The 26837-nt window shown below is 47.8% G+C and overlaps 3 long non-coding RNA genes across 6 annotated transcripts in view; 1 reads left to right on the top strand and 2 right to left on the bottom strand.

The window, feature by feature from the left end:
* Positions 1-1956, bottom strand: part of LOC106145130 (uncharacterized) — an 8213-nt gene extending 6257 nt beyond the window's left edge. The window contains exon 1 of the long non-coding RNA XR_001230002.4: positions 469-1956. This is a non-coding gene — a long non-coding RNA (uncharacterized LOC106145130). The remainder of the gene's footprint in view (positions 1-468) is intronic.
* Positions 1557-25151, top strand: LOC101970270 (uncharacterized). Its single transcript, XR_005733441.2, has 3 exons — positions 1557-1571; positions 1655-9977; positions 11264-25151. It is a non-coding gene; the product is annotated as an uncharacterized LOC101970270 (long non-coding RNA).
* LOC144376974 (uncharacterized) lies at positions 25030-26837 on the bottom strand. Of its 4 annotated transcripts, none has more exons than XR_013437419.1 (2): positions 26134-26837; positions 25030-25149 (listed from the first exon to the last, which is right to left on the bottom strand). It is a non-coding gene; the product is annotated as an uncharacterized LOC144376974 (long non-coding RNA). The 4 variants fall into 4 exon arrangements; XR_013437416.1 differs by lacking the exon at positions 25030-25149 and adding an exon at positions 25205-25363 and having other exon boundaries at positions 25830-26837; XR_013437417.1 differs by lacking the exon at positions 25030-25149 and adding an exon at positions 25205-25363 and having other exon boundaries at positions 25888-26837.

Below are 26837 nucleotides of genomic sequence, written 5' to 3'. Positions count from 1 at the left end.
AGCCTCATAGTAGAGGAATAAAGAACACAGGCCCACTGAAGCCAGATTTAAAATTAGGTAGCCAGTGTAGTTAGGTAAATCGGGTCTAATATCCAGTGAAATCTAAAATGGAGACCATGCTGAGAATGACTCAGGGAAACAGGACAACTCATGGAATGTTAATGAAGTCCCAAAAAGGCCCTAGGCCAAATCCACCAGGAAGAAGTATTAATGAATAGCCCCCAGCAGATTTGAAGATAGCCCATCCCAAAGAAGTGTTAATGAAGTCCTTCCTGCTCAGACTACTTCTTTGGCCCACCTGTGTCCCACCCCTCGGGCCTTCCCACCTACATTCCATCACTGAAAGAACTATAAAAAGGGGAGACAACCACACTTCCGCGGATTCCACCTCTTGGGTCCCCTTCTTCCTCCGGGAGAAGGGAGAAGTCTTTTCTGCTGTCCTTTAATAAACTTCTAATTTCTACTGACCTTTCCTCGGTGTGCTTCTTTGGTGTTATTCTTCAGCATCGGGGGAAGCAAGAACTCGTCACTGGTCAACAGCGGTAACATCACCATACTGTGGGCACAGCCCTGTGACCCCAAGGCAGGACAGGGCACCTCTGTGTGGTTTTGAAGCTTCCACTCACCTCTCCTCAGACACATTCCTTTTCTGAGGAAAATGAGCTGCGTAGAACTAGTTGGCCTGGACAGTTTCCAAACACCAACTCTGAAACTGTGTCACTTTGTCCTTGGAAGAGGGTGGCTGGGGCAGCTCCAGAGGAGAGGGCACAAAGGAGCCTAATACTGCGTGGAGGGGCCTGGGCTTTGAGCATTGCCAGTTACCCTCCTCCTACTCTTTGGAAAAGTCTAAGAAAGCTAGTGTCTGGGATTTGGGAACAATGTGTATGAACCAGGGAGAGTTTTGAGAAGAGAAACAGAGAAAAACAAGACATCAACTTGGGCCCTGGAAGCAGCCAACAGTAGTGACTATGCATCTCTCAGATGCTAGCCGGTAAGAGCTGATGCCACAGCCTGGTACTGGGAAGCAGCAGGGTGATGTCACTTTCTTGGTTTCACACACACCTCTCAGCTTTCTAGAACATTCTGACAGGAATGTCAGAATGTTCTTTTAGGCCAAGTCACCCACCCCTGGGAAGGATGCCAGGGCAAGACTGATGGGCATAACCTGGAGAAAGGCAAGCAGAGCCTGGGGACTCTCCATGGATAAGCCACCAGCCAACAAGCCTGGGCTTGCCACATACTCAGCCTTCTGTGTTGACAGTCACAAGAGAATGAGTCACCAGTTTTCCCAGAAGCAGGGGAGGGGTGCAGCCGAGCTCCACCCTGCCTGCAAATGCCATCTTGCAGAGGCAGGGGAAAATTTCTATCTGGATTCCTCCCTTCGTTGTCAAGGGAGCCAGTTGTCACAGGGTGGTTTGTTTGGGGTGTGGGCGGTTGGCCTGGGAGGAGACTTCCTGGCAGTAATTCTGCCCGATGAGACTCTTTCTACCACCTACTTCAGGGGTGGGCCTTGAACCAATAGGTGCCCCATGGGGGTCTTCTCGGCCTCCTCCTCCCCCTGGCCCCATAAGGTACTGGAAGGCCAACTATTCTTCTCAAAACCCTCAGAAAATCCTTAGCCCTGCCAGCCTTTTGACTAGGTTGCTTTTGGCAGGCTGGCATCCATGTCTGGTAGGCAGCCGGCCCGGTGCCTCCAGAAGCCACTAGACCCACTCCTTGGGGCCCATCACAAGCCACAAGCTGTCCCGGACCAGTGCTGAGGTTTTTGGTTGGTTTGTTTGAATCACTTTTCTCCCCCCACTCTTCACCCCAAAAGCAAAGTGAGTTTTAAACCTACACCCACCTGGTCTCGGGCCCTACAACTGCCCATATTGTTTTCTGCATAAACTTTTGCCATTAATACGTCACTCACTTATCTCGCTAAATATTCTACCCAGCGGCCTAATTAACTGCTGTTAGGAAATGCTTCAACTCCCCGGGTCCCTGCTGACCCGCAGGGCCAGGACCAGGGACACGGCTGCACCCACTCGCCCCCTGCCACTTAAGCAACAAAGCAGGGCGTCTCGGCCACGCGCGCAGCCGGTACAGTCTGCTGCGCCGGACACCGCGTTTCCCTCGAGGGGGTCGCGTCCTCCGGGGCGTCCCCGCCCCCACCGCGAGCTCCGGGGCGCTGACGTCACCGGCCGAGCACGCGGCGGCGCCGCCCGGGAGTCACGCGCTGCCGCCGGGACAGTGCTGCGCCGCCGCAGAGATCCCTCCGCCGCCCCTGGAATTTTCCAGACGCTCTGCCGGCCCTTCTTTCGGGCCTCTGCTGGGCGGGGTGACCCTAGGCGACCCCGCAACTCCCTCGGTGGGCTCCGAAGCGCGGCCCCTGAACGGACCTCCCCCCCGCCCCACCTGAGGAAGGGACTTCTCCCCGCGGCCACTGCCTCCCAAATGTGACGTTGGGCTCTGTCCCAAGAAGGAGGGATAATTAGGGAGTGGCCACCAGAGGGAGAGGCCACCAAAGGGAGACCGTGAACCGCCCCTGGTTGGCTTCTTGGGCGGGGTGGGGAGGGACTTTTTTTCCGGTGTCAGTGGAGGAATCGTCCCGTTGAGTAGTGTCTCGTGACGCGACCCGGGACTATAAAAGCAAAAGTTGTGGCCCATCCAGCAGGAGTTAGCGACAGGCAGGGCTGGCGCCTGGGTGTAGTGGTGGGGCGGAAGTGACCAGTTCAGGGTCTCAGGGGACACAGGCAGGAGATGGCAGAGCTAGAGGGGGTGGGGGTGGGGGTGCGTGGGGAAGGAGGGCTGAAAAGGAGCTTAGATGTGGGGGGCTCTGCAGTGCGAAGGCCCACAGCACCCCACGAGGCCGCAGCAGCTCTCGGGCCTCGCTGTGCCTTCTGCTACTGCTGCTGGAGGGGGGATTGGACTTCCAGGAGGCCGAGGTCCTTCCGTGGGCCTAGCTGGCCCCAGTGGCCTGGTTAACGTGGAGGAGGAAGGCAGGCTGAGGCGGGAAGAGGTGGAGACCGGCCTAGGCGGTGGTCGGTCGTTGGCAGGCAGGCCCGCAGCTGGGCGGGGAGGGCCGACTTGAAACTTGTCAATACCAGCAGCCCCCGTTTTTTTCCAGACAAAGGGTTGTGAACCTGCCTGGGGATGAGGCCTGGTCTTAAGGAAACTGGACTTGGCTTCGCGGGCCTGACAGCTCTGGGCCAGGGTGGTATGTAAACAGGGCTCACCTGGTGGAGCCCAGGAGGTGAAGGGTGGCCTGTGGAGTGATCACGATCCAATGTGCCATTGCCAACTGTTACTGGGGGCTGCTGAGGCAGGCTGCTTTTGTTTGGGGACAATATTGACCAACCCTTTATTTTCCAGGTGGCAGTACCCTCCCCTCTGGATTTCCCTAAGTTCGATGCTAAACTCTTCTGTGAGCTCACTCTACCCCTCCTCCTCCCTCTAACTCTCTTGAGGTTATCCCTTCACTTAAAACCTTGCCTCTGGTCGTCTGGTAAGCCTGGTGAAGTCGCAGGAGTGTTCTTGGACTCGGTATTGTTGGTAATGGTGCAGAAGGAAAGGCCTTCCCGGTGGAGCCTCTGGGGGGGTGGGTTGGTGTTGCTTTTGGAGAGGGTGGGGATTGAATGTGCTCCCCTGGGTGGGGCTGCAGCAGTGGTTCCAGCAGAAGTCACCCAATGCCTCATGGACCTGGTTTGTTACTGTAGTGTTCATCATGGCGAGCAGATGGCACCAGGACAAATGGAGCCCCAGCCAGTGTGAGTCGTAGCAGTGCAGGAGGGGAGACCCTGAAGGAGACAGCCCGCTTAAGTTGATGCCTGCAGATTGAATTCCAGAGGCTTAGGAGGAGGAGCAGTTCTCCAGTGCCTTGTATCCAGGCCTTGCTCAGGAGGCCAACCGTTAAGGTTTTCAGATGAGCTTGTGGGGGGCAGTTCACAAGTCCAAAGCAGATGCATCAGCTTGAGGGGCCTTCATCTTTGAATGTTCCAGCAGCACCATCCTCCAGGCACAGGAATGCCAGCAGGCACCCCTCTTGTCCTGGGGGTAGTTTTCAGATGCTGCATCTTCTAAATTGAGCCTCTGGTCCTTCTAGTTCTGTGCTATGAACTTTCCTTCCAGAAGATTCTTAAGTTATAGAACATTTTAAAGTTGATCCAACAACCAGCCCGATGCCTTTTAGATGGCACTTGGAGATGGAGCCCAGGGACCTCTCACCTACTCGCCTGCTTACCTGCCTTCCTGTCTGCACATTGGCCGAGGAATTCTTAGTGTGATGATAAAGCTTTTGATTGTTGGGGGGCCGGAGCTGTTCAATTTTAAATGCTTTAGGCAGAGAGAATTTGTTAGATTATCAAACTGTGGGGGCTCATGTGTTGAGCTAAAGTGGGAGGGGACAAGCCGGTCATGCCCAGGAGCTGTGTGTTGGTAGGGGGTCTTGTCTGGCCATTCTAATGGCATAGAACCTTTCCAGAAGGGAATGGTAGGCCCACCAGTAGTGGGTGGGTCATGGGTGTTTTGTTTTCTGGTGCTGCAGATTGAACAGGGCCTTGGGCATTTTAGGCAAATGCTCCGCCATTGAGCGACAACCCCAGCCCAGTTATTTGATTTCCCCCTCCCCTTTTTTTTTAACATCTCAGTAGTATTATTCCCTCTGGGGGCGGGACAGGGGGGCAAGGGCTGGTGGGGATGCAGTGCTGGGAGCATGAGGGTGTGGGATGTGGGTTGAGAGGAAGTCTCTGGAAAGAAAAGTATGGGCAGAGATCTGAGAAATTTCATAGAATTTGTGAGTGGAGAAAACACTAGTTAATGGTAAATTATTGGTTAAATGGTTGCATATAAGCAGTGAAAGTTGCTTGGAAATTTTTATAAAAGTGCTTAGAACTTCAAGGAAAGTTCAAGAAAAAAAAAGCAAAATTGTTTTGCTCTAAAGTGGGAAAGACTGAGAAGGTATAACTGAAAACAAGAATATTTAGTTACTTGAAAAATGACATGGAACTTGGTGTCAAAACTATGAGTTTTTAAACATTTTAAGTATACACTTACGATGAGATTAACATGGACTTTTCTGGGTTTGTAATTCATATTTTGTCATGGAGATCTCAGTGATTCAAAATTCTGAACAAAATGGAAATGCTTTTGGAGAGGGTGGGGATTGAATGTGCTCTTCTGGGTGGGGCTGCAGCAATGGTTCCAGAAGTCACCCAATGCCTCATGGTCGCGAATTGTTACTATAGTGAGACAAATGGAAATGCTTTTGGAGAGGGTGGAGATTAAATGATTTTTAAGGGAATTTCATAAGAAGTGCCTTATAGATTTTTTCTGTGTTTGGTCAAAACCATAATAGCAAAAGTTTTGCTTACTTAACTATAGTCTTGAAATCACTCATTGTAACAAGGAAAACCTTTTGTGGTTACAGTGAAATTACTGTATTTGGTAGCAATCAGAATTATTAGTGAATAATCTATTGTATTTTCAGTTTAAATGATCCAGGACTGGGGGGGGGGAATGTCAATCAAAACCAGTTTAGGAAATAAAAGCAAACTGGGCAGAAGGGGCCAGCTTAACAGGCAGGCTGTAAGATCTCCTGTGAAACTTTGATTTGCTTCTGAGCTGATTTTGTTGAATTGATAAGAGTAACTCCAATGGGCTTTATCCTGTTTTTCCTCTAAATTTGAACACTTTAAAATATCCAATACCTTTTATCCTTAGGACTTTTCCTGTGTTCTGGGTTCCTTTTTTTTTTATGCTTAAAAATACATTGGTGTGGTAATTCAATTCTTAGTTGGTGACTTGGGTGTGATACAGTTACTGTCATTGGAACTTAAAGTGTATTAGTCATGCTTGTGGGGAAATATTTCTGGGTATGCTGTTGTGTAATGAAAGCTGTAAAAACAGGTGGTTAAAGTACTTGTTTGTAAGGCACGCGCTGTTCTGTTCTGTGTGTGGTTTCTAACCATTTTTCTTCCCCTTTACAGCACAAATAAAGGTTTGAGTTCCAAACTCCTTAGAATGGTCTTATTGCTGTTATGTTGCCCGACTGTCCTGTCACCTCTGAAGGTGGATGTGTCCCTGTCCTCAGATTGTAGACTGAGGCCTAGATTCATGTTCACTGGTTAGCTCCAAATGTAATCTTCATTGAAAGGGAACTGGTACGTCCTGAGTACAAACTGGTGCCTCAGGAGGAGGGGTGTGCACTGTTGAGAGCTGGTAATGTTTGTGCAAATGTGATCCTGAACCACATGAAGATGAGTGTGTAGGTGGGAGAGTACTAAGTACTATAATCTAGAACATTCTCTGGTCATATTTTCAAATGACATCTATTTTGTTTGGGGAAAACATTGTAAATAAGAATAAAATGGACATGTAATAAGTGTTTATTCAGTTTGCATTCTTTGGGAGGCTGGCACGTATCTGTTGAAGCACATAATTCTCATGTTCTCTTTTGGTACATGACTAAAAAGTTTGGGCTTATGTGAGTGCTCTATTGAGCCAGCAAGGCTTTCTGATGGGTGGGGAGGAATCTTGAGTGTGTGTCATGTAAACTGATCTGCATCCTGGGTGGGGAAGTGGCAGCAGTGACTCATCCTGACACTTGTATTTTTCTGTGCTGTCCTGTGTACCAGCTTAGAATAGTTGGAATGGAACTCCACTGGCCTTCCCTGAGGAAGTGTCCAAGGGAGGGAGAGGAAAGCTGGGACCAGATCACAGGGAGTTGAGAGCTACAGGTCAGCCACTGTCTACCTAGTTCCTGAGGGTCTCTTGGTGACCCCTCCCTTGAGCACTACTGAGAACCCCCAGGAGAGAAAGGCAATGTGCCACTAGAAGGCCTTCCGTCTGGTCTCTTGGCACTGCCAGTGGGGGCCACTGCTGTGAGCAATAGTGGTGTCTACAAATAGCAAAGTTGAACTTGAAGTTCTTTTATAAATAAAAGTAGCCTGAGGGCAGGTATGGACTGAGTCCTGGGCGCCAAGGCTGGAGCCCCCCCCCCCCCCAGAAGTGGCCTGTTACAAAAGGGGAGACAGTCACTGCCCCCAACACCACCCTGTTGGCCACCCTCTGTTGGTCTTATTGATCCTGAGGGACTGCAAGGACCTCTAATGCCAGGTGCGGAGGAAGGCTAGCCTCTGGCCTGCCTGGTGCTCACTGTGGTGTGGGATTGTGTCGCAGGAGGAGACGCTAAAACAGGTGCACAGATACCTGTGGAGTGTTTTAAATACAGTACATACCAGGTGCAGAAGAGCAAGGGGAAGCAAAGGGTGTCCTCCGCCCTGCCTACTGGGGCCTCTGACCTTGGCCTGCACCTTCCCTATTCCTGACTCGCTGTTCGCACATCAAAAGGATTTACCATAAAGTTGGCAAAAAACAAATTGAAAATCTTCAGTTAACAGGTGTTACTGGTGTATTTGCATCTGGGTTTTTGTTTATCTTTTTATGTTGTCTTTATGCATCAGATATCTGTGTTTTATTCAAAAATGGGATTATATATGAATTCTGTTTGACTCTTTCCTTTATTTGTAGTGGACCTGGAGTCGTTTGAAGCATCGTTTTCATTGTTGACAATGTTCTGGTTCTTGCAAGGCTGTATTAACTTAAACAATCTCATTTAGATGACCTTATAGATTACAGATTACGTCCCGGGGTTTTGTTTTATTCCACTCAGGAAATAAAAAAGTTTTGATGATGTTCCATGTAAATCAAACTCTATCACATCTGTTGTTACTTATCCAAGATGAATACATATCTAGAAGGGAATGACTGTTACTATACTTCTTAAAACTTTAGGTTCATGTTGCTGAGTTGCCCTCCAGGGAGGCATTTTCTAAATCAGTGTTCTCACAGCCGGAAACCAACTCCTCCACAGAGTGCATTTATGGTACTAAAAACCTTTGCTGCTTGGGTGGATCCAGATTATGTTACCTTTGGACATGAGTGTTGTTCTGCCTGTTAGTGAAATTGAACCTTTCTCACATGTTGACTGGCCTTTGGCAGTGTGTGAGTGACCACTTGAAGAGTGACCATTCTTCAAGCACTTGTTTTCCTGTTAGTTGTTTTGTAAATACTGTTTACATATTAAAGATATCGATGATCTTTTGTTTGGTACCAAAAAAGTTCTGGTTACTAGATTGACTTTTATTTCAGATATAAAAAAAATTTCTGAGGTTAATCAAATCACTGTGATTTCTGCACTTGTTATGCTTAGATCTGTTCTACCGTGAGTATATAAATATTAATCTGATTTTCCTGTGACAATTGAGTGGTTTCATTTTTACATTTAAACCTCTAAGTAGAGTTTTTGTGGAGAGCTTCCTTCTCTCTGGAATCAGAGGGATAATGGAGTAGCAGAGAGGCCTGTCAGCTTGTCAAAGAATTCCATGACCTCAGCATCATAAAAGAGCAAATGAATTCTTTTCTCCTGTGTTCTTATCCTGTATGATGTTTACCAGTCTCCCAGGCTGGTAAACAGTGTTTTGACTGATTTAAACTGTGCTGCCATTGGCATTTCCACAAATTTGTTGTACATGTGTCGTCTTCTCCAGAGTGGTGCAGCCTGGTCCTTGGTGATGTGGCTTTACAACACTCTTCACCCTTTCTCTTGTCAGCATGTCTGTTTCCTTACATAGTTGCCAACATCAGGTTTTTAAAATTTTATATTGATTGCTACCTTAAAAAATTTTTGCTGTAAAATGAACATAACAAAATATATTGCCTTAACGATTTTTAAGTGTACAGATGATATATTAAGTGTAATAGAGTTGGGCAGTTACAATGTCCAGAACTTTCTCATCCTGCAAAAAATGGAAATTCTGTACTCAGAAAGCAACACGAAACTCGCCACTCCCTCTTCCCCACAGTACTGGCAACAGCCATTCTTTCTGAGCTTGACCACTGTAGATTCCTCCTGCAGGAACTCGGTGTTTGTCTTTTGTGGTTGGTTTATCTCACTTGGCACAGTGGGCTCAGGATTCGTCCAGAACGTGTGCAACGTATGTGAGAACGTCCTATTTAAGAAGCTGGGTGATGTCTGTGCGCATCTCCTGTTCTGTTTGTTCACTCGGCTGGCTATGTCTTTCTTTGGCTATTGAGAATAAGGCTGCTGTGGACGTGGGGTGCAAGTTTTTCTTCAAGATCCTGCTTTCGGTTATTTCAGTAAATGCATGTGAGGTCGTACTTTATTGTGCTTTTGATTTGTATTTCCCTAATGGTTAGTAATGTGAGCTTCATTTCATTTGCTAATTGGCCATTTATCTTATTTGAAGAAATGTCTATTCAAGTACTGTCCATTTTAAAAATTTGAGATATTATAATTGATGACTTGCCAGAATTATCTGTGTATTCCAGGTATTAACCCCCTATCAGCTGTGTGATCTGCAAATATTTTCTTTCATTCCATAGTATTGCCTTTTTGTGAACCCTCTGATGCACAGCTGTTTTTAGTTTGTTTTGTGGTGCTGGGGAGGAAACCCAGGACCTCCTCGTCTAAACACGGGGCTCTGCTGCTGAGCCACACCCCAGCACAGAACTTTTTAGTTTTGAAGTGATCAGATTTACCTTACTTGAGTTTTACTTTTGTGGCCTGTACTTTTGGTGTCACATCCAAGAAATCATTGCAAAATTCAACGTATTTGATGCTACTTTAAAAAGTATTTTAATTGTCTTCATCTGTATTTCTGTAATTCCTGGCTAGTCTGAGTTTTTTACCACTTGATACACTGTCTCCATTTTTTGACTACTTACTGTGAGATTTTCATAAGGATGGTGAATTCTTATAGTTAGGAAGATAAGCAATTGCCAGTCATGATTGTCAGACTTACTCTCAATTTTTCCTTTTTGTTGATGCATAAGTATATATACTTTAAAAATGTTTCTTTAGTTGCAGACGGGCACAATACCTTTATTTTATTTTTGTGTGGTGCTGAGGATCCAACCCAGTGCCTCGCATGTGCCAGGCAGGCGCTCTACCACTGAGTACAACCCCAGCCCTAAAGGTATGTATTATACAAAAACCTGAAAACGGTCTGATAAGTGTAGTACTAACCGAGTCCAGATTTGCTGCTCATTACTTCCGTTTCAGTATCTGAGCACAAACACAGCGCCTTGAGCCCTCTGCTCCATCTCTTCAGTTATTTATGATGCTAAAATTGACAACGAGCTTGTACTGAGTAGCTCCAGCTCTCTCTGCCCTTCTGCCCCGGGTTGACCAGCATGAGCCTCTTATGGCTGAATCTGAATCATATTTGGAAATTTTAGGCTCTGTTTTTTGTTGTTATGTCCAATAAAATAGAACAAATCCCAGCGACTATTACTGTTGGTTATGTTTTAAACTCTAGTAAGCATTCCTCCCTAAGACAGGGACGTTGTCTCCCTTGTTGAAGCTGAGAACACACAACTGGGTTATTCGGAGTCTCTGGTTCATGACATGATATGGCTCTCTTATTTGCTTCCTTGATTATTTCTAATAATGCAATATTTCTGAACCTTCTGCCAACACAAGAGCCAGGATGGTAAAGAAAGCAGCTTCCTCCTGCCCTCGTGTGTCCTCCTCACAGCCCCAGGCTGAGCAATCAGCATCTGAACCCTGAGTTCATCTTCCACTTGCTTGTTCCACTTGGTGTGATATCGTTTCGTGTGGTTTCCTTGCTGGGCAGAGCCCATCTTGTGACTCTACAGTTAGTTCCTCTGTTCTATTGATGGTGACAGTTACTCCTTTTCTGTTAAGTGTCATTAGAGGAATGATACGCGATGCCTTCTTGTTTTACAGAATTAAAACATGACATGATTCATGAGGTTGGCACTCCCAGTTACCCGTTTGCTGGGTTTCCAGACCTTTCTGTTCCTTTACAATCAAAGTGTCATAGAGTCATACGAGCACAAAAAGAATTGTCCTCATTCTTTTGAGCTATGGCATAACATTCCTTGTCCTGGTCATACTATGAGTTATTTAGCTGTTTGGCCATCTTTTGGTATTAGAAGCAGTGCTGCGTGCTCACCTTCACAACCCCTTTGCATCATGCCTGAATATTTCTCAGGGCAGCATGATAAAACATGGAATTTCTGGGTCACTGGCTGGGTCTGTCCCTCTCCAGAACAGATATACAAATTTGCATACCTGAATAAGAGAGTATCTGTTTTTCATATCCTCTTTGGCACTCAGCATACAAAACCTTTTTGTTTTTTTTTAAGACCCTGCCAGTTGCCCTCTTTGATCTGTCATGGATGAACGGTGACCTTTGGAAACTAATTGTACACTCACACTTTCTCCACTTTCCCACAGATGCGCGGAGGGTTATTTCTTCTGGCCATTGCAAGCAGTGCTCCGTGATGCACTCTGAATTCCTTGGGGTGCACCGGCTTGGGCCTCCCCAGCACAGTGCGTGCAGGAGGCCGTGGGGTCTGGGCCGGGCAGCCCCAGCATTCACACCCACTCCAGCTCCTTCTGGGTCTGGGACCCTCAGTTTTGTGAGAAGGGTCGGAACTTGCAGACCAAGTCCAGAGTCTGCTGCCTGGAGCTCTTGCTTCAAAGTAGGTTAAAAACAAAAACCAGACTTTCTAAGAAAGCGGCTGTGACCTTTCCAAAAGCAGGATCAAATTGTGTCATTTATCTTTTCCGGGGCACTCCTGCCTCTGCTCAGCAACTGCAGCGGCTTTCTGAGTTAAGGACACTCTCCTCTGAGAGGGCACAGGCGCTCTGGCTCTCCTCGCCTCACAGGTCACAGGGCCTGGACTCCGGACAGCAGGGCACTCTCGGGCAGCCTGGGCCTGGCGGCCTTACCGTCTCCAGAAGTAGATGCTGGGGCTCCTCAGCCTCTAGCAGCTGGCTCTTCTACGATGTGACAGCTGTGTGTCAAAACAAGGCCCTTCCTCCGCCTCTGCTCCTGTGTTGACCCCACAGGCAAAACTCGCTGGTTTCCTCCAGTTTATTTCACTTCTATGTGTAGAAGATGTTCAAAGTAATCCTTGCTCATGTTAAAACTTCAAGCCCTGTAGGTGACAGGGATGTCTTTTTCTAATGTCTGGCCGCCTTCCCCACAGAGGCAGCTGTTGTGGCCTATCGCTGAAGCTTCCAGAGAATTCTGTGTTCACATAAAGCTGTGGAGGGACAGGCATAGCACACAAACTGACTTGGAATCGGGTGTCTACCGGCTCTCTCTTGGTCCTTCAACACCCGTGTGAACTGTGGCCACCCCTTTTAGGGTGCAACTAGGTTGTTTCCAGCATTTTGAGTGTTTCTCAGCTTTACAGAATCTGCCTACCTGCCTGCGCCTTCATGTATTTTTTTTTTTTTAAGAGAAGAGTGAGAGAGGAGAGAATTTTTTTTTTAAATATTTATTTTTTAGTTCTCGGAGGACACAACATCTTTGTTGGTATGTGGTGCTGAGGATCGAACCCAGGCCACACGCATGCCAGGCGAGCGCGCTACCGCTTGAGCCACATCCCCAGCCCCGTGCGCCTTCATGTACACGGGCAAGTATATCATTGGGGCAAAGTTTTCTCTAGGAGGAATTCTGGGGCCTGGGCCAGGTGCCTTTCCAGATATGATGAATGCTGCTAGGGAGGTGGTTCCAGCTGATACTTCCCCACACTTTACCAACTCTGTGCTCTCAAATTTGGTTTGTGGTGCTAAAAATTGGTATTTAATTGTAATTCCTATTTGTGTTTCTACTGGATTATATACTTATTGGTTTATAAGAGCTCTCTATATATTAAGGAAATTAAAACCTTTATCATTTGTGCTGTAAATACTTTCCTATTCTCACTGATATTTGAGTTTTATGGTATTTTGCTGTCCAAAGTTGTAAATATGTATACGCTCATTTATAGGCATCTAATGGCTTCTGCACAAGATTTTTCTTTTATTTTTATCGGACCTATCTGGACTTAATTTTGGCAATAAGTGACTCCAAGTGCTTAGCCTTTAGTCTCCATATCATTTAGTGATTGACACAGCTGGTGGCCATTGATCTATTCATGTGCAGTTCCACATAAGTTTAAATATTGTACTCTATGCTTTAATATATGGTGGGGGTGGCCCTGTCTCTTTACTGCACTTTCCTGAATATTCCTGGCTAGACTTGCATGATTACTTGAACCTTCCCTATGATGTCTTCCTGATATTCCTTCTATGCAAGAGTAAGGTATGTCTTTCCCTGTACTCGCAGTGCTTTAGTCTGCCTTCCTATTATGTGGAAAGCTGTGGTGAGTGATATTGGCCTTGGTCCGTCTGCCTCCGGGACCCTTTACTGATAATTCACACAGACCACTTACGTGTTTATTTTGGGTAATGGTTACTAGTGCTGTTAACACTGTCAATATCTTGAGTGGTCTTTGCAGTTGAAATGCTCCTATTCACGCTGTCCTGCTAAAAATGCCTGTATGTTTATGCCAAGCCAGAAATTGTACCCAAGGTCACATTCAGGGAGGGTTTGCCTTCTGAACCTCTGCCCCGCGTGGCTGGCATGGCCAGCGCTTCTCCTCCTTTCAAGGTCGAGCCTGTTCTATTTCGGATAGGATTTCTTTTTTTTCTGATAGGATTTCTTCTGACTTGGGGATGAAATAGGGAAGATGGCCTCTTGCTTAGCAGCGCAGTCCCAGGTCCAGATGGTCTGAACAGTTGGGAGGTTTTCGCCAAGCGCCCCACAGAGGGTTTCAGCCATATCCCCCTGCCTACCCTGTCCTTGTGTTTATCTTCTCTGGTTTTAAGGCAGAAATAACATTAGCATTTTGTCTTTCTGTTTTGTTGTGGTGCTGGGGGTGGAACCCAGGCCTTCTGCGCATGTCTGTGTTTTAATTTGCACTTTTTGATTCTGAGAAGCGGTGAGTACCTGGTGTGTGGGCCTGTGCTTTCACTGCTGGGCGAGAACTGTGTTGGGGACCCCGTTAGCCTTGTATACTACAAAATGTTTCTCGAGTTTGTGTTTGCCTTTTAATTTTGTGTGTTGGATCTGGCTAATTTGTTAAATTTTGTAATCACATTCTTCAATTTTCATGAGAATGGTCTCCTACCTTGTGTTCTGCCATATTTCTTCTGGTTCCCTTGGACACTAACCTAATCCATCTGGAAGTTGCTTGGAGCACAGGATGAGGTAGGAACCTACTTTGGTTGTTTCAAAATGACTGATTTCCCCAGCACTGTTTATTGATAATTCTACTTTGTCTACTGATTTGAAATGCCGCTTGGTAATCATTAGCAAATTAATACAATTAAGTCTGTTTCTGGACTTTCAAGTCTGTTCCACTACAGCTGCCTTTCCCTGTAGCAGACCAGTGTTTCACTAATTTTCTTCACTTGATTTAGTTATTGATGGACTTTTATTTATTTTCTTATATGTGGTGCTAAGAATCGAACCCAGTGCCTTACACATGCTAGGCAAGCGCTCTACCACTGAGCCACAACCTCAACCCCCTATAAACATATTTTGATATTAAGCATATGAGCCCCCTTGGCCTGTTTCGTATAGCCCAGAGGGTGATTGTCTTGTTGGTCCACAAATGAGTTGCCATCTGCTCATAGTTCACATGTTAATGTTTATACATTTATGTTAATATACCTTTTTGTTTATGATGTTAATATAAAGTTTCCTTTTCAAATAAATTTTGTTTTCCCTTCTAAAAATCAGGGTATAATCTACATTACCATAGAGCTCATGCCCCTCAAGTGCCCCGTTGGTGGGTCTTGGTCTGCTCACTCCCTAGGTTGTGCAGCTATAGACCTCCTTAGCCCAGGCGGAAGCTCCACACCCTGCTGCCCCAGGCCCTGGTCGTCTTTGTGCTACCTTGTCTCTAAGAATTTGCCTGTTCTAGGAACCTCATGTAAGTGGAATCATGCATTGTTTATCTTTCTGTATCTGATTATTTCACGTAGCATGATATTTTCAAGGTTGGTCACGCCTGTAGCATGTAACAGGACTAATTTCCTCTTCATAGCTGAAGGATACTCCATTATTGATAACTGCATTGTGTTTTTCCATTGGACTTTGGACGGTTTCTTCTTTTGACCATTATGAACAGTGCTACTGCGAACGTTTGTGTAAAGTTTCTATGTAAACATGTGATTTCAACTCTCCTTGGTACACAGGTAGGAGTGGGATTGCTGGGTCACAGAGTAACCCTGTGTGTAATTTTGAGGCACTGCCAAGCTGCTTTCCAGGGCCACTGCACTGCTTTGCGTTGGCAGCAGTCGTGTGAGAGTTCCATTCCCCACATTCCCATCAACACAGGTTATTGACTCTTTAAATATAACCATCGTAATGGGCATGAAATGATATTATGTAATTTTGATTTGCATTTTTCTGATAACAGATAATATCAAGCACCTTTCATGTGCTGTTAGCATGTGCATATGTTCTCTGGAGAAGTGTCTGTGCTGAGCCTTGGCCCACCTTCTAATTAGGTGTTTGTCATTTTATCATTGAATTATAAGAGCTCTTTATTAACTCTGGATTCTAGACCCTCATCAGATACATGACTTGCAAATACTTTGTCCCATTCTGTGGTGATCCTTAAACAGGATGGAAGAGAAGTACTGCTCAGGTGTGTCCTTTGTCTCTGATGTCACCGATGTCACCTGCACTCTTGCTGGATTACGGGACAAGGTATCCATTTGTTTTCTAGATTGCTCTGGAGTTTTTTATTTGTTTTTAAATCATAAGAAATATTGAATTTATTCAAAAGCCTTCCCTGAGATAAAGGGTTTTTCTTTCATCCTCTAATGATTTTAATTCAACTAATGAACTATTAATGATTTCATTAATACTAATGGAATAATAAGCCCTCCTATGACTTCGATCCAAGCCACTCCTGGACCTGGAGGTTTATAATGAATTACAAGGTCCCCTTGGACTTCAGGCTGCTGTTGAGCAGGCTTTGGGATCAGGACATCCAGAGAGATAGTCCTAAGAGCAGCATCTACAAACTCAGGTTTTGGCCAAGCAACTAGGTTTCTTTGCCATTTAGTAGCACAGGACTTGGGCTAAATCCTTTTGTTTTAAGGGATAAAGTCTTGCTAACTTTGCCCAAGCTGTTCCCTAACTCCTGGGCTGAAGCCTTCTTCCTGCCTCAGCCTCCTGAGTAGCTGGGCCCATCTGAATTTCTTATTCTTGAAGGTTTCCTCAGTGATGAGGTGGGGAGAAGAATAGCAGCTAGGTCTGTATGAGGCTGAATTGTGTGATGTAGATACCCTGCTTGAGCGGCGGAGGCAGCAGCTATCTCTGTCTCTTTGTGGCAGGTCCCCAGCCTTCCCTGCAGTCCACACCCTGCAGTGTCCGGGAACAGTGGCCAACACTGTGGAGGTTCAGTGGCTCTCTGAAAGTAGTTCTAGGGCTCTTGGGCTACTCAGTATTTCTATTTCATCACAAGTCAATTTCTCAAGTTTTGTTTTCCAAGAAAATCGCCTTTTTTCTTTTTTTAAATTTTTTATTTTATTTTATTTTTTTTATTATTATTTTTTTAATATTTATTTTTCAGTTATCGGCAGACACAACATCTTTGTTGGTATATGGTGCTGAGGATCGAACCCAGGCTGCACGCACGCCAGGCGAGCGCGCTGCCGCTTGAGCCACATCCCCAGCCCAAAAATCGCCTTTTTCATGTATGTTAGTGCAGAGTATCTTTTTCTACTTTAATATTCTCCTCAGGAATAGCTTTTTCAACTTTTTTATGCCTAGTTTTTGTTAGTTTGTTTGTTTTTGGTCTGGAATAGACTTTCAAGAACTCTATTTTATTGGCCTTTTTGAAAAAGCTGCTTTAGATAAAACAAGCAGCTCTGCAGCTCTGCTTTTCTTTGGTAGTGTTGGCAGCTTGGTTTGTCATATCCAGGCTTGTGACAGTGCCAGAGGGGAGTAAAGGCTGGTAGTGGAGTTTGTGGTATAGGCAGCCTTGCATCAGCCCACCACACCCTCAGTCCCATGGTGGCAGTCAGGGCCCCTGTCTAGAGCGTGAAGCATCCTGAGGGAACTGCTGAAGCCACCCAGGGCATATAAGGTGTCCTCTGGGTGGCAGGCCTTCGAAGGCATGCAGAGCACCCAGCAAAGGAACAGCCAACTGTAGTTGCCTCAGACCAGTTTCATCTTTATTTTTTTTTTAATATTTATTTTTAAGGTTTAAGTGGACACAGTATCTTTATTTTACATTTATGTGGTGCTGAGGATCGAACCCAGTGCCTCATGCATGCTAGGCGAGCGCTCTACCACTGAGCCACAACCCCAGTCCCCAGTTTCATCTTTAAATGGTCACTCCATCTGTGTCCTTCCTGGCTACACTGGGCTGGTGCCTGTTCTCATGGTGCCTAGGCTCAGATGTTGATCACACAAACCAGGAGTGAACAGCAGCCAGGACATTGGCACAGGCCTATCATCCCAGCTACTTGGGAGGCTGAGGCAGAAGGATAATCAATTTGAGGCCAGCCTCAGCAACTTGTAAAATTAAAAAGAAGCTAGAGGTATAGCTCAGTGGTAGAGCACCCCTGGGTCAATCCCAGCCAAGAACGAGAACAGAGCCCTCCCCACGGCAGCCCTTGGACCCTCGCTGGAAGGAAGAGTATTTCAGGCTGAGAGCAGAGCCTGAGCAAGCCGGTGAGCTGTGAGGGGCTCGCTGGAGCCAGAGGAGTGCAAGGTGAGGTGGACTGGGGCTGGCCAACCCTCAGCCTGTGGCCCCTATGAGATCCAGGTAAACCCACGGCTTCTCCTCTGTATTTAGTAAGATATTTTGTTGTTCTTGTGCCTGTGTTTGGTATCAGTGCTGATGTGAGCTTGGCCTTATTAAGTGCATACTTTAAATCTCCAAGTGTTTGGTAATTTTGGGTTTTTCACATTATAGTCCATTTCTGCTTAATGACTGGTTATTGGAGGAAGCAGCCTGTACAGTTTCTTCTGCTTTAAACATGGCTTCTTTTCTTCATTGCTTAAGATATGATAAGTTTTATAAATGTTCTGTGGCAGTTGAGAAGGTATTCTCTGTCACAGTCCACTCTGGATCAGTTTTTGGATCAAATTCCATTTCCGCCATCTCCTTGTGTAAGGGATGTGCGGCTGCGCCCTCCACCTCCTCTGGTCGCGCCTCTTCCCGAGGGGGCTTTCTCGTTTGCTCCCTGTGTTCTGACACAGCATTATTGGTCCATCAAGACTCCCAGCAACACAAAAGATGTCCCCTGTGGAGTGCTTTCTGTTTGGAGGTCACCGCATCTGGCGTTGGTGGTATAAATTGGCACCTGCTCACGCACACTCATGCGCGCACATGCATAACACCCACGCGTGGACACACACAGAGGACTCATTATATTGGACTGAAATACCTGCAGGGGTTATTTTCAACTTGAATTTTGTAGCTGTAACTAACTTCTTTCTGTAAGTGTGTTTGTTTTACAGTCATGATTGGTAAGATTTTGGGGTTTTTTTTGTTTGTTTGTTTGTTTGCTTTTTTCTACTTCAGGTAGGAGGCATATGTTGGGGACCCAGTTACTCATCCTGAAATGGCCTACCTTTCTGATTGAGGGCACACCAATCAGGGTGTGGACCTATCACTGCCACCATGGGGCAATGAGGGCCAGTGCCAGCACTCTGTGATTACAAATGGTGCGGTCACAAACCCCTTTGTATATGGAAAAGCCTGCTCTTGGTTTGGGCTCTCCACTGGCCAGAGGAAAGGGGCAGCTGCCGGGCTCTTGCTGGCTTCCCTGGCCCCTCTGATGGTCCTGAGGGGCTAGGGGTGGAGGTTGCTCTTTTTGCCTGGCCTCACCAGTGCCACTGTTCCCTTTGCCCAGGGACTGAGTGTGCAGTGGTTTCTGGGGCCATTTCATTCTGACCCCTCAGCTGTGGCCTGTCTCCCTGTGTAGATCCCCTCGGGGTTTCTGCGGGACACACCTGAGGGCTGTCACTAACCTGTTGAACTAATTCTTTGCTCATCTTTCAGAGTCCGTTCTAACCCCCATTTCTGAGGCCTTGTTAGGCCAGAGCTTTTTGCTTCATCAGGTTGGGACTGTCTGGCTGTGCTCGTTTCCTCTCTGCCGCTGCGATAAGTAAGTGCCTGTGTTTCGTGGTGTGTTTGGGAGGGAGGCTGCGAGGGAAGATGGGGCATGAGAAATAGGGAAGGGAGGCCGGGCCTGCAGGTTCTCAGCACACCTGGCAGGCCCCAGACCTTGGCACCCATGTGTGGGAGGGCGGGAGGGAGAGGTGGCCGACTGCCTGGATTCCTGGGGAGGAGTCGGAGCCAGTTCTCCAGGCCTGACCACGGTGTGCCCCGGGCAGGTTACAGCCCCTTGGAGCCTCCCCTTCTCATCTGGACCTGACTGAGACACAGCTTCTGATCTCCCCAGGGCTCACCGGAGGGGATCCTGCCTCCGAGTTGACAGGACTGCAGGGCTCATGGGGGTGCTCTATGGATCCGCTGTGGGCGGCAGAACCTGCGCTGCGGCAGTGGGTGCCGATGCCCTGGACTGCCAGGGTGGCCAAGGGTCCAGGGTTGGCTTTGTGTAACTCTTGGCTCTGGGGCTCTGGTGACTTGAACCCATCCTCCCCAGAACTCATACTCCAGGTCAGAGCCCAGTAAGAGGAGAGAGTTGGTGGGGACACTGTGCTTCCAACTTCACTTTCAAATGATGGCACTTCCGGGAAGGAATCCGCAGCCGACGATGGCCGAGAGCTCAGGATGGAAGGCAGGTGGGCATGTCTGTGTGACCTCAGGTGGCCAGGGCCCAGCAGACCTGGAGGACCGTATGCATTTGATAGTGCTGGAAGTTTCCCTTAGCTCTTAGATTTCCTGATCTGGGGATGAAAAGATTTTTGCCTTTAATTCTGACCATCAAACCATGAAGAAGGTGTGAAATGAAAGTAAAATCCCTCTCCCCTCGCCTACCTCAGTCCCACCACAGTGAGTCTCTTAGGCTCTTTCTGGAAACATCTGAGTACATATACAACCTTGTCAGTGCTGAGGCAGTCCCGCGATCTGTGGTTCACTGCTGGTCTAACTTCATGTGCTCCTCAGTTGGGATATGCATGTGGCTTAAGGCTGGGGGACAAACGTGCCCTGGCTGCGCCATCCGAAGGGGTATCAGGACAGGCAGCAGGTGGGCCTGGGCGGGAGGAGGCGCAGAGCCGCCGCAGGTGTTTCTTTTACTGGCCGCGGCTCATTGCCGCGGTCAGGTTTTGCTTTTCACCTTTCAGTCTGTGAGAAAGTGAGCAGGAAAAAGCAAAAGGCGCTGGTGGTGGCACGCCCACGAGCTGGGCCGGGGTTCAAGTCCCCGTGGCGTCCCTGCTTCCTCCCGGCTCCAGCTCCAGGCCCTGCTGCCTTACCCACAGGGACATGGTTCCCAGGGGAGGCAAAGGTAAGCACAGGGCTTCTTCAGGCCACCTGCTCCTTCTGTCCACCCTGGCCCTCCTGGGGCCTAGGCTGGGCTTTCAAGGGCTTTAGTGGCTGCAACCTCGTTGCCCAGGGCCCCAGCCTCTGGTGACCTCTAGTCGATCGATCTTCCTGTTCTAGGTCCTTCACGTAAGCAGGATCCACAGCAGTCACCCTTTCATGTTTGGCTTTTCACTTAGCATCGTCTTCCCAAGCCTCACCCACGGGGACGCGTGTCAGTCCTTATGCCGTTGGCCATGTAGACCACAGACAGTTAATCCACCAGCTAGTGAACCCTGGAAGTGCCTGCAGGTTTGGGTTTGGTTTGGTTTGGTTTTTTCAGTTGTAGATGGACACAATACCTTTATTTTTATTTATTTATTTTTATGTGGGACTGAGCATCAAACCCAGTACCTCACACATGCGAGACAAGCGCTCTGCCACTCGCTACAAACCCCGCGCTGTTCCCACAGTTTATCCTGAACAGGACATCTATGGGCATTCATTCACAAACATTGGTTCCAGTCCCTGTTTTCAGGTTGGAGTGGGGTTTCTGGGTCATATGGTAATTCTATGCTGCCCCCGTTTCTGCACCACCTGGCTCTTCCCACAGCAGAGTGAGGGGCTTCCTCATGTTGGCCAACAGTTGCAATTTCCCGTTGTTGGGTGTGGCAGCCTGGTAAGTTGAAGTGTTATCTCAGCTTTCAGAGTTTTTTACCTGAATTTTTTTACCATCATTCAGAAGATGGGGATTCACTATCTGGAGTGAGATTTGAACCCAGTGAGATCCATAGCCTGTACTGCAATCCTCCTCCCCACAGGACCACAGCTGCAGGCACTGGTAGTCTGTAACAGCAGAGGGTGGAAGAGACGAAGGACAGCCCCCTCAGCACTTGGGTCTGCCTATTGCCTGGCAGAAGGTAGTTCTAGAACCTGTCCCCAGCTCAGAAGCACCCTGGGCCTATCTAAGGGGACGCTAGAATGCAGGCTGCTTGACCAAACTTTAGAAGCCATTCTCTAGCAGACAGGATGTCGCTTCCCTTGGCCAGCATAGCCCCCATCCCCTCAATGGAGAACAGTGGAGAAGCCCTCTGTGTCCTGCTTGACCAGAGGGAAGGAGGCCCAGAGGGCCCTGCCTCATCCCTCCAGAAGACAGGGAGAACAGCTGTGTCATCCTTAAAGAAAAGAAAGAGCAACAAAGGGACACCACGTCCCTGAGCTGTGCCTTCGTTCCCAGGACCGTAGGCAACTCAAGGAATGATGACAGTGGCCCTAGGAGGATGTCTACATAAGTATTATCTTGAAGGCCACTGCCTTTGAAGGCTAGCTGTAGAAAACTGCTCGCTGGCACGTATGCCGGAAGCAGCACTCCTCGGAATGCTGGCCATACAAGGAACAAAGCACACAAGCCAGCTAGCGCTGATGAGGTCATCCCTTCTGCAACTAGCCCGTAAAACTCCCTTCCTGTGGTAACTACAGAGTTGAGGGCTCTAGAGAAGGAACATCAGCCAGCTGCCACTGGACAAGGTGCCAAGAGGGATGGAGGCACTACTGTCTTGGAGGAGTGTTCTTAGGGGTGGAGGCACTGCTTAGCAAGACACCATGAGGGACAGAGCCTCTCACCACTGAGTCTTCCTTGTAAGCTGTTTGAATAAATTATATACTTGTATATATATATAATTATACTTGTATATATAGATTAGATTTATAATCTAAATGTATGTGTGTACACACACACACACATATATATATATATATATATATATATTATATATATCTTTTTTTAAGACAGCATGTAGGCTGGCTTCAGACTTGCAATCCTCTTACCTCAGTGTCCAGAGTAGCTGGAAATACAGGTGTGTACCACCATGCCTGGCTTAATCTATGCCTTGCACACCCTCTCCAGGTACTTTTTTTTTTTAATATTTATTTTTTAGTTCTAGGTTGACACAATATCTTTATTTTGTTTGTATGTGGTGCTGAGAATCGAACCCAGTGCCTCACGCATGCTAGGCAAGAGCGCTACCACTTGAGCCACATCCCCAGCCCTCCAAGTACTTTTTTAGGTCACTTGACAGCCTACTCCACTTTCCTGGCACTATTGGGCTGTGTACCTGACAGCAGCCCAGTCTAGAGTCCCATTCCCTCATCCACCAAAAGGCAAAGATCAGAGTCTGATCCATCCGACTATGCCCAGATGTCCCCGCTCTGCTCCTCTGGTAGTTGCTGTAGGTGGTCCTCATAGACCAGGCTAGAGATGTGCATCTGGAAGCATGGCACAAAGTGGGGCAGGTTGGCTGAGGAGTCTGCAAAGGGTAGAGATGGTAACCCAATCCCCCAGGCTTCGTCCCCCCGACAGCTGAAGGCCAAGTCCAGAGGTCATTGCACCTGCCTGGCTAAGGCACCTCCAAAACTCCCCTTTCACTAAGTTTAGAGCTAGGACCAGCTTGTTCACCTGGCACCCTGATCCCAGGACAGGACTAGGCACTTGGTAGGTGCTCAGTGCATGTGGAATGAGGGAAGGAATGAACCCATAAATGAAGAAGCCAGGCCTGTGGGTCTTTGAGTGACCCTCTGAGGCTGGTCTTTCCCTTCTTTACTCTGGGAAGGATCAGCTAACCTTTGAAATAAGGAATGGGGTCCTATGGACTTCAGGTTCATTTTCATTTTATTCTCTCACAGCTGTCTGGGGTCAGATGTGGTACATCTATGTTGCTAAAACTGAGGAGATTGTGAGAAGCCAAGTGACCGACTCAAGGTCACACCGGCAATGAGCGGCAGAATCAAACCCAGATCTGCAGGCTCCGCAGCCTGGTTGTTCTCACACTACATGTCCTTGAGTTAGGAAACCTCAAGGAGGTGGGCTGGGGCTGGAGCTCAGAGGTAGAGAGTGTGCTTAGCATGTACAAGGCCCTGGGTTGATCCCCAGCATCAAAAAACAAACCAAACCAAACATCAAAAGAAAAAAACACCACAAAAAGGGATGGGAAAAGGGGGGGGGCGGTCAGTGCCAAGAACACAGGCCTGGGGGGGGGGGGACATCCACAAACCTGGTCTTCCCTGTACTTAACACTACTGCCATCTGGGAAGCCCCCACCAAACAGTGTGGATTAGCTCCACAAAGACAGAAGCCCCTATCTTGGCCCCATTGCAGGCTTGAGTCACATGCCCTCCCCGAGAGTCTGTTTCCACTGGGCAGACCACAGCTGGAGCTGAGGCAGCCACCATCCGGTGTGGGGGCAGGGCTCTTTGAAAATGCCAAGGACCAAGGTGGTTGTCACTATAGCCCTCACAGTAGGCCTGGGGATTACATGGGTAGGATGGGGGGGTGAGGATGGTGGGGGGAGCCACTCAAGGTGAGACACTGAGCATGCTATGGGAGCAGCAGAAATCACAAACCACTGGGTTTGTGGCACATACCTATATTCCCAGTGGCTTGGAAGGCTGAGGCAGGAGGATCCTGAGTTTCAAAGCCAACCTCAGCAATTTAGCAAGGCCCTAAGCAACTCAGGGACACCTGGTCTCTAAATAAAATATTAAAAAGGGCTGGGGATGTGGTTTGATGGTTAAGTACATCTGGGTTCAATTCCTGAAATGAAAAAAAAAAAAAAAAAAAAACTCCACAAACTGGTGGTTTGCTTTCTTGTTGTTTGTTTCAGTTGTAGATGGACACAATATCTTTATTTTATTTTATTATTATGTGGTGCTGAGAATTGAAATCCATGCTAGGCAAGTGCTCTACCACTGAGCCACAACCCCAGCCCCCCACAAACCAGTTTTTTATTAATTTTTATTTTTTTAGTTGCTGATAGACCTTTATTTAAATAATTTATACGTGGTGCTGAGAATTCAACCCAGTACCTCACACATGCCAGGCAAGTGTACTACCGCTAAGCCACAGTCCCAGCCCCCACAAACCAGTTCTTTTTTTTTTCTTTTTTGAGAGAGAATTTTAATACTTATTTTTTAGTTCTTGGTGGAGACAACATCTTTGTTTGTATGTGGTGCTGAGGATCGAACCCAGGCCGCACGCATGCCAGGTGAGAGTGCTACCTTTTGAGCCACATCCCCAGCCCCACAAACCAGTTCTTAATCACAGACCCCACATTAGGGCAATCAGGCAGCCTCGGATCTGTGCCTCAGGCAAAAAAGTCACTACCTTCCCTTCAGCTCCTGGCCTCTAAGTATGGGCAGAAACTCAACAAGAGGAAGAAAGAGCATTTCTGGTAGGGAGTAAAGCAGAAGTAAAGGCCTGGCCAAGGGTAATGGCACAGGCTTGTAAATTCATAGAGGTGGGAGGCTGAAGCTGGAGGATTGCAAGTTTGAGGCAAGCCTCAACTTAGTGAGAGCTTGTCTCAAAAATAAAGGGCTGAGGGCTGGGGATGTGGCTCAAGCGGTAGTGCGCTCGCCTGGCATACGTGCGGCCCGGGTTCGATCCTCAGCACCACATACCAACAAAGATGTTGTGTCCGCCAAGAACTAAAAAATAAATATTAAAAAAAATTCTCTAAAAAAAGAAAACAAATATTTTAAAAAATTCTCTTTCTCTCTCTCTCCTCTCAGTCTCTCTTTAAAAAAATAAAAAATAAAAAATAAAGGGCTGAGGGTGTAGATGTGGTAGAGTGCCCCTGAGTTCAACCCCCAATACCATCCCCAACCACACACACACACACACACACACACACACACACAAGCAACAGCAGCAAAAGCTTGGCAGTAGTAAGCATTCAGCTAAGTTTGTCTGACGTCCAGGACATTAGTGAGGTACAAGGCTGGGACTCTGAGCTTCTCCGTGTAGGAGGCTCAGTCAAGGAGATGCATTTGGAAATTCTTTTTTTTTTTTTTTTTTTTTAAAGAGAGAGTGAGAGAGAGAGGGGGACAGAGAGAGAGAGAATTTTAACATTTATTTATTTTTTCTTAGTTCTTGGCGGACACAACATCTTTGTTGGTATGTGGTGCTGCTGAGGATCGAACCCGGGCCGCACGCATGCTAGGCGAGCGCGCTACCGCTTGAGCCACATCCCCAGCCCCGCATTTGGAAATTCTGAAAAAAAAAAAAAATCTGAATCACAAGTTTGACTCAAAATTGTGCTTTGCCACTGTTTAAATTTCTTTTCCACAAAAGGTGCTGCTTTAATACATTTTTGACAGTAATTACACATATTTAGGGAGTATAGTGTGGTATTTCAATACAAGTATACAATGTGTAAGGATCAAATCAGGGTAAAAATTTGATGTAAGGATCAAATGTCAGTGAAGACAAATGTCATTTCTTTGTTGGAAATACTCAGAATCCTCTCAATTGTTATCAGCTGCCCTGTTGTCCTACTGTGCAGCGAACATCAGACATCATTCTTCCTATTCAATTGTACTCACTAACTATCCTCTCTCCCTCCCTCCACCACACCCTTGTTCTAAAGGCTTCATAAATACATTAACTGAATTCTCACGTCAATGAGTAACCTCTATTATTTCCATTCTCAGATAAGAAAATGGTAGTACAAGATTACATAGTAAGGGGCTGGAGGTGGAGCGCCCAGAGTGTAAGTTCTGCGTTGAGCTGCAGACCTGGCTTCCTTCTACCATCTAGGATGTGACTGTTCTGCCCAGGGGACCTTCACGTTTCTCTTTCCAACACCAGGCTGAGCTGGGAGAGACTGCAAGGCGGATGAGCTGCTGTCTGAGGCTTTGGAACATCGAGCTCGGGGTGTGATCCTGGACAGTCACAACCCCACTCCATTCCCGCAGCTCCTGGTTAGGGCGACCTGGACTCCTGCCGCCCAGTGTAACGACCGCTACACATCCGGGCCTCACCTGAAGCCCCGCCCCCACCTCCGGCCCCGCACGCCAGCCCTGTGCGCTCAGGCAGAGACGTCCACCTCGGACGAGGAACGGAGGTTCTGTCTGGCTGCTAGGCTCCGCCGCTGGCATCACCTGCGGCCCCTCCGTACGCGCTGCCCATCCCCGCGGGACAGACTCGGTGCCAGCGCTCTAGAGCAGTCCCCACCCGCGAGCCTCAGGACGTCGGGGACAGCGCCCGCGCCGGCGCAGTCCGAGAGGCGTGGTCAGGTGCCGGGGCCGCGGCTTGGCGGCGGCGCAAAGCGCCCCTAGTGGCGAGTGCGTTTGCGTCCTCGCTCGGTAGCTTCTCGGTTGGGTTTCCAGCGCGGCGGCAGCGTTAGGCAGCCAGTGCGAAGCCTGAGGCACCGAGGCCAGCAGAGCTGGGGGAAGCGGGAGTGACCCTGGCGTCGCGGTAGGCCTGGCCCGCCCCGCGCGTCCCGTCCCGTTCTTTCGGTCCTGGTCTCCTGTGTCCCACGGTCCCTTGGGATGCAGTCCCGCCCACAAGTGCCCTTGGGTCCCGTGAGCTGTCCGGGACCCCCCCTCCCCCGCACCCCTCCTCTCCATCCAGCACGCTTCTCTGTCCTTAAAGGAAAATTCCCAGTGAACTTGACTCTGACAAAAACTTTCTCCAGCTGCTGTTGGCCATTTGCCTTCGTAGTGACTCTGCATACAGATCTTAA

Source organism: Ictidomys tridecemlineatus, chromosome 4, assembly GCF_052094955.1.
Source record: "Ictidomys tridecemlineatus isolate mIctTri1 chromosome 4, mIctTri1.hap1, whole genome shotgun sequence".
Classification (NCBI taxonomy): Eukaryota; Metazoa; Chordata; class Mammalia; order Rodentia; family Sciuridae; genus Ictidomys; species Ictidomys tridecemlineatus.
The sequence above is the reverse complement of the archived record's forward strand: the minus strand, read 5'-3'. Positions and strand labels throughout refer to the sequence as shown.